Here is a 7137-nt window from a genome sequence, read left to right on the forward strand (position 1 = left end):
CTCAAGACAGCTTTGACCACAGCTCTAATATTGGTTTTGCCATCAGCTTCAGGTTTATATACCGTATACTGTGCTGATTCGAGAGTTGGGATTGGTTATGTATTGATGCAGGAGGGGAGTTATTGCATATGCTTCTCGTCAGTTGAAGCCCCATGAGAAGAACTACCTGTTCATGATTTGGAGTTGGCCGCCATAGTTCATGCATTGAAGATTTGGAGGCATTACTTGTATGGTGTATCTTGTGAGGTATTCACTGATCATCGCAGGTTCAGCATTTGTTCAAGCAGAAAGATCTTAATTTAAGTCAGCGGAGATGGTTAGAGTTGCTTAAGGATTATGATATCACTATATTGTACCATCCGGGAAAGGCCAATGTGGTGGCTGATGCTTTAAGCCGAAAGGCAGTGAGTATGGGGAGTTTGACATACATCCCAGTTGGGGAGAGACCTCTTGCAATTGATGTTTAGGCCTTGGCCAATCGGTTCGTGAGGTTGGATATTTCGGAGCCCAGTCGGGTGTTGACATGTGTGGTTTCTCGGTCTTCCTTATATGATCGCATCAGAGAGCGCCAGTATGATGATCCACATTTTCTTGTCCTTAAGGACAGAATTCAGCATGATGATGCCAGAGATGTGACCTCAGTGACGATGGTGTGTTGAGGATGCAGGGCCAGATTTGTGTTCCCAATATGGATGGGCATAGAGAGTTGATTCTGGAGGAGGCCCATAGCTCGTGGTATTCTATCCATCCGGGTGCCGCAATGATGTACCAGGATTTGAGGCAGAACTATCGGTGGAGAAGAATGAATAAAGATATTGTGGGATTTGTAGCTCGGTGTCTCAACTGTCAGCAGATAAAATATGAGCATCAGAGACCAGATGACTTGCTTCAGCAGATGGTTATTCCTGAGTGGAAGTGGGAAAATGTTACAACCCATATCCACATGTGTTAGTTCATGCCATATATTAGTTAACATAAATCCAAAAAGGAATTATCTTTGAGATGATAAGAAGTCAATCCTATTGGTCTTAAGTGATACAAGAGTGTATAAGGGTGATTAACCAGTATTAGAAGTTAAACGAATCAAGGATGTTGTAACACGTATTTTCAGGTAATCTAGCGGTTCTTAATACACTCAAGAGGTCATTTATTAAGGTATTTTAATCATATAATATTCGTATCATAAGTTTTGAAGTCAAACGAGTTATGAAACAAAAGTCGACAAAAGTTGTCGCAACTTAGGTTCATAATTTTACTTAAACATTAGGTCAAATGTTTCTAATCTTTTCTCATAATTTACAAGGAATTACGGGGTTATATATGAACCAAATTAAATATCTATGAGTCTAGTTTCCAACGCATTAAACCTTTCATCGATACGATCTCGGAGTAGATAGATATTCATGTTTTCGCGAGACTGCACCAAGCACCTCTCTATGGGGCCCACTAAGGCGGTTTAAGATATTTGGACCTATAAAGGATGACTCCAACCCATTTTAAGTCATTTATTTTCACTATTTTCAGACCTTAGAACCCTAGGAACATCCTCTCAAGGTTCTCTCAAGATTCAAGACCCAAAAAAGGGCAAACAACACAAATCAAGTGTCGGGAATTCCGTGGCGCTAGTAAGTCTCTTGTTCTTCTTGTTGTTGCTCATTTTTGTGTCGTTCCAGCTCGTGTGGGAGGTGGTTTTAAAGGGTTTATGTTCTGTAAATACTCCCTCATGTTCTTAATATCAATCCTAGGTGATTTCAAGCCTTCTAAAGTGATTCTAGTGCCGAAAAACACTAATTGATCGCTAGTTTCGCTTTGTTGTTGTTGTGGCAGCATTGGAGGGATATTTCATGGAAATTTAAGGACAAATTGGAGTTGGTCTTTCTGTATAAAGGTAAGGAACCTCTTACTCTATATGTATTTAAGATTATCCAAGTTGCGGCTAAGCCATTGAAGCTAGAACTTGTGAGATATATATCGAAAGGCTTGGTAGTAATGTTATTGTTTTGTGGACTGTTTTGCGTTGTTGTTGGGCTGCGTATTTTACTACTATCTTGTGGAGTTTTGGAGGAGTAAGGGTGTGGAGAAACACCATATATATGTAGGGTTATGGGCTGATAGTTATTCGTAACATTTCCAGGTTGTTTGACACGACTACGGTGGTCGTCGTATGTATGGAGTGATTAGGCTGTGTGTGGACTATTTTGGGAGGCTCAATATGTTTATTATTGATGTTGTTTGTGCTGTTTGGTGATTGTTTTGAATGGTTTGAGGTCATATATATAGGGGAGGTGCTGTCCGTTTCATCGTAAAATAGGTTGTGGTCGATACATAATAGTTATGACGCTTAAATGATAACGATAGTATCGTTTCTCTTATTATAGACTAAGGAGTTTTGACAATTGCATAGCTTGAGATTGGGGCAGTATATACAAGGTATGTGAGGCTATCCCTTTCCTTCTTTTGCACGACTTCGATTGTACATAATGTAATGAACGAGCTTCCAAGATACTCTACTCTTAGAAGCTAGCAGTACTTACATTGTTTTCCCTCTTATGGAACGATTGATGTTAATGTTGCTTCTCTTATTCTTATGTTATCAATGTTATTGGTACTTCCTGATTCTTATAAGGTTCATAGTGAAGAGTTAGTCCTAATAACGCATACAGAGGATACCGACCTTACGTCACTCCGAAAGGTTTAGAATGTGATTCCATGAGTCGAGCATGCATTATATATATGTATCTATTTTACTCTACCGAGCCACGCTATAGTTGGCCGGGTACGGCACCTATTGTGCAACCACTGATCAGTTGGGTTTTACCAAGCTCCACGTGGCCAGGTACGATTCTACCGAGCCTATTATGGCCGGGTACGATATGATGATGATGATGCCCACATAGGCGAATGCTTTAAAGGTTTATGTATTTATACATATGTATCATGCATTTCATGTAAGTAGCCCTCAGAGGTACTAAGATTTTACAGGTTGTATATTCTCTATCCTTGCTTATATTACTGATCGTATTTATGGTTCCTTGCCTTACATACTCAGTACTTTATTCGTACTGACGTCCTTTTATTTGTGGACGCTGCATGTCGTGTTGCAGGTCCTGATAGACAGGCAGGTGCAGCTCCCCCACCACAGTAGACTGTCCAGTTCAGCGGTGATTGGCGAGATCCCTTCTCCGGACTTGCCTTGGTCTTGGTATGCAATTTTTGTTATAGACATTATGGGTATGTCGGGGCCCTGTTCCGGCTATGTTGCAACACTTATGTTCTTTTAGAGGCTCATAGACAGGTGTCGGCTCATGTATAGTTTGGTATGCCTTGTCGGCTAGTTTTTGTTGTATAGTCTTTCATAGTAGCATGGTAGCTCATACCTTATATGTAGTTTCTTGATTGTCTGGTCATCCCATGCTATGTATGTTCATGCTGTCATATTTTATTGCTGGTTGTCCATGATCTAGGTCTACCATTTATATTGATCTCGTCAGCCCTAAAAGATAATAATGAAGGTTAGATTAAATGTACGTTGGTGCTCGGCAAGTGTGGTCGGGTGCTAGTCATGGCCCTTCAGTTTGGGTCGTGACAAACTTGGTATCAGAGCAAGTCTGTCCTAGGGGTTGTCTATGAGCCGTGTCTAGTAGAGTCTTGATTATGGATGTGTAGCACGCCACATTTATAATCAGGAGGCTACATGACATCTAGGGTTGTTACCTTCTTCCTGAATCTATATCGTGCGTAGAGTTGAGTCGTAAGTGTTCGTCTCTAATATTCACCTTGTTTTTTTCAGTGATGCCTTCGACTAGGAAGCAAACGATTAGTAGACGGCTTGATATAGCAGCGGGAGAGGGTACCAGTCAGGTGCCCCAAGTCAGAGCAGGACAAAGTGAGGCTCAAAGTGAGATGCCCTCTCATACCTCATCTACTCCATCTCCTCCAGAGGATATTAGAAGGCACCCAGCGCCTCCAGTTCCTCCGTCTGGCACTCCAGACCAGGATATGCGGAGTGCTTTGCAGTTATTGACTAGCTTGGTAGCTGCTCAGGCTCAGAGGCAGAATACAGGTGCTGCTGAGAAACCAGTTAGTACAAGAGTTCGTGATTTTATTAATTTAGACCCTCCAGTGTTTACCGGATCAGACCCCAAGGAGGACCCACAGACTTTTATTGACCAGGTTCATCGTACACTTCGGGTTATGCATGTTAGTGATACAGAGGTAGTAGAGTTGGCTTCTTATCGGTTACGGGATTTAGCGGTTCTCTGGTATGATAGTTGGGAGTGATCCAAGGGTCCAAACCCTCCTCCAGCTGTGTTGAAGGAATTTTCTGAGGCCTTTCTTCGTCACTACTTGCCAGTTGAGATACGACGAGCTAGAGCTGATAAGTTCTTGAACCTTAGACAAGGTAATATGAGTGTGCGAGAGTACAGTATGCAGTTTGATTCTTTGGCAAGGTATGCTCCCCATATGGTGGCCGAGATGAGTGATAGAGTGCATATGTTCGTGAATGGGTTGGGACCACATCTAATAAATGAGTGTACGACAGCCTCCTTGGTGGAGGGCATGGATATTTCCCGTATTCAAGCTTATGCCCAGACCCTAGAGGATCGTAAGCGCCAGCAGAGGGCAGTTAGGGAGCAGGATAGAGGCCTGCATAAGAGGGCGAGATTTGCAGGGTATTCTGATGACTTTAGAGGCCGCATCAGGCCACAGTTTTCGAGGAGTTCGGCGCTACCTGTAGCTAGTGCTCCTCCACAGTTTCAGAGGCCTCGATATGATCGATCCTATTCTGGTCCAGGTCAGAGTTCGCGGGCATCTGGCTCGCAACATCACAGGGATACTAGTCAGATGAGACCCCCAACACCACATTGTGATCAGTACGGCAAGGGCCACTTTGGACTGTGTCGTCGAGGTTCTGATGCATGCTATTCGTGCGGGCAGCCTGGCCATATGATGCGAGATTGTCCTAATAGAGGAGGTGATGGTATGGCTCAGCCAACTGGATCTGTGTCTGGTTCTTCCTCATCAGTTCGACCTCCAGCACGGGGTTTTCAGTAGTTGACAGGTCGTGGTAGGGGTAGAGGTGCAGTGCCGAGTTCGAGTGGTGCTCAAAATCGAACCTATGCTCTAGTAGGTCGACAGGATCTCGAGTCATCTCCAGATGTTGTTACAGGTATTATATATGTGTTTTCTTATGATGTATATGCGTTGATTGATCCGGGATCTACATTATCATATGTTACACCCTTTGTGTCTAATAAGTTTGGCATTGAACCTGAATTGATAAGTAAACCCCTCGCGGTATCTACTTTGATAGGAGATTCTGTGATTGCTAGAAGGGTATATAGAGGTTGCACTGTGATGATTTGTAGTCGTCAAACCTTGACAAATTTATTTGAGTTAGAATGGTTGATTTTGATGTGATAATGGGAATGGACTGGTTGGCCTCATGCTATGCAAATGTTGACTGTCGTACAAAGATGGTTAGGTTCCAATTTCCGGGTGAACCCGTCATTGAATGGAAAGGGAACATTGCTACACCGAAAGGTAGGTTTATTTCCTATCTTAAGGCAAGGAAAATGATCTCAAAAGGTTACATTTATCATCTCGTTCACGTTAGGGATGCAGAGGCGAAACCGCCTACTTTACAATCAATCCCTGTGGTCAACAAATTCCCAGATGTTTTCCCATATGAACTCCCAGGCCTTCCTCCTGAAAGGGAGATTGAGTTTAGCATTGATGTGTTGCCTGACACTCAACCGATCTCTATTCCTCCATACAGAATGGCCCCGGCAGAGTTGCGAGAGTTGAAGGTGTAGTTTAAGGACTTGCTGGATAAGGGCTTTATTAGTCCTAGCACTTCACCTTGGGGTGCACCAGTCCTATTCGTGCGGAAGAAAGACGGGTCGTTACGGATGTGTATCGACTATCGACAGTTGAATAAGTCTACTATAAAGAACAAGTATCCACTTCCAAGAATTGATGACCTGTTTGACCAACTCCAGGGTGCCAAGTATTTCTCTAAGATTGATTTACGTTCAGGGTATCATCAGGTGAGGGTTAGGGAGAAGGATATTCCAAAGACGGCCTTCCGGACAAAATATGGGCACTTTGAGTTCTTGGTGATGTCGTTCGGGCTAACAAATGCCCCATCAGCTTTTATGGATCTCATGAATACTATATTCAGGCCCTATCTTGATGTGTTCGTGATTGTATTCATTGATGACATTCTAGTGTATTCTCGTTCGGAGGCGGAACATGCGGGCCACTTGCGGATAGTATTACAGACGCTTCAGGATCGTAAGTTATATGCTAAGCTCTCCAAATGTGAATTCTGGCTGAACTCAGTAGCATTCCTTGGCCATGTGATATCTGATGAGGGTATTAGTGTCGACACTCAGAAGATCGATGCAGTAAAGAATTGGCCGAGACCTACAATACCATCAGAAGTCCGCAGCTTCCTAGGGCTAGCAGGATATTATAGGCGGTTTGTAGAAGGATTTTCCTCTATATCATCACCATTGACTAAGTTAACACAAAAAGCTACCAAATTCCAGTGGTCTGACACTTGTGAACGTAGTTTTTAGGAGTTGAAGAATCGATTGACATCTGCACCAGTGCTCACTCTTCCTGAAGGAACAGAAGATTATGTGGTATATTGTGATGCCTCAGGTATAGGTTTGGGGTGCTTATTGATGCAGCGTGGGAATGTGATTGCTTATGCATCAAGAAAATTGAAGAAGCATGAAAAGAATTATCCAACCTATGATTTGGAATTGGCTGCAGTAATATATGCTTTGAAGATATGGCGGCACTACTTATACGGCGTCCATGTTGACATCTACACAGATCACAAGAGTTTACAATACAACTTCAAGCAGAAAGAGTTGAATTTGAGGCAGCGTAGGTGGCTTGAATTATTGAAAGACTACGACGTCGAGATATTGTATCATCCCGGTAAAGCCAATGTTGTGGCAGACGCTCTCAGCCGTAAATCAATGGGGAGCTTAGTACATATTGAGGCAGGTAGATGGGGGTTGATTAAAGAGCTTCATCAGCTAGCCAATATGAGAATCAGATTGTTAGACTCAGATGACGGAGGTGTTACTGTACAGAATACATCATAATCATCTTTGGTAG

The sequence above is a fragment of the Nicotiana tabacum genome, chromosome 7, assembly GCF_000715075.1.
Source record: "Nicotiana tabacum cultivar K326 chromosome 7, ASM71507v2, whole genome shotgun sequence".
Lineage (NCBI taxonomy): Eukaryota > Viridiplantae > Streptophyta > Magnoliopsida > Solanales > Solanaceae > Nicotiana > Nicotiana tabacum.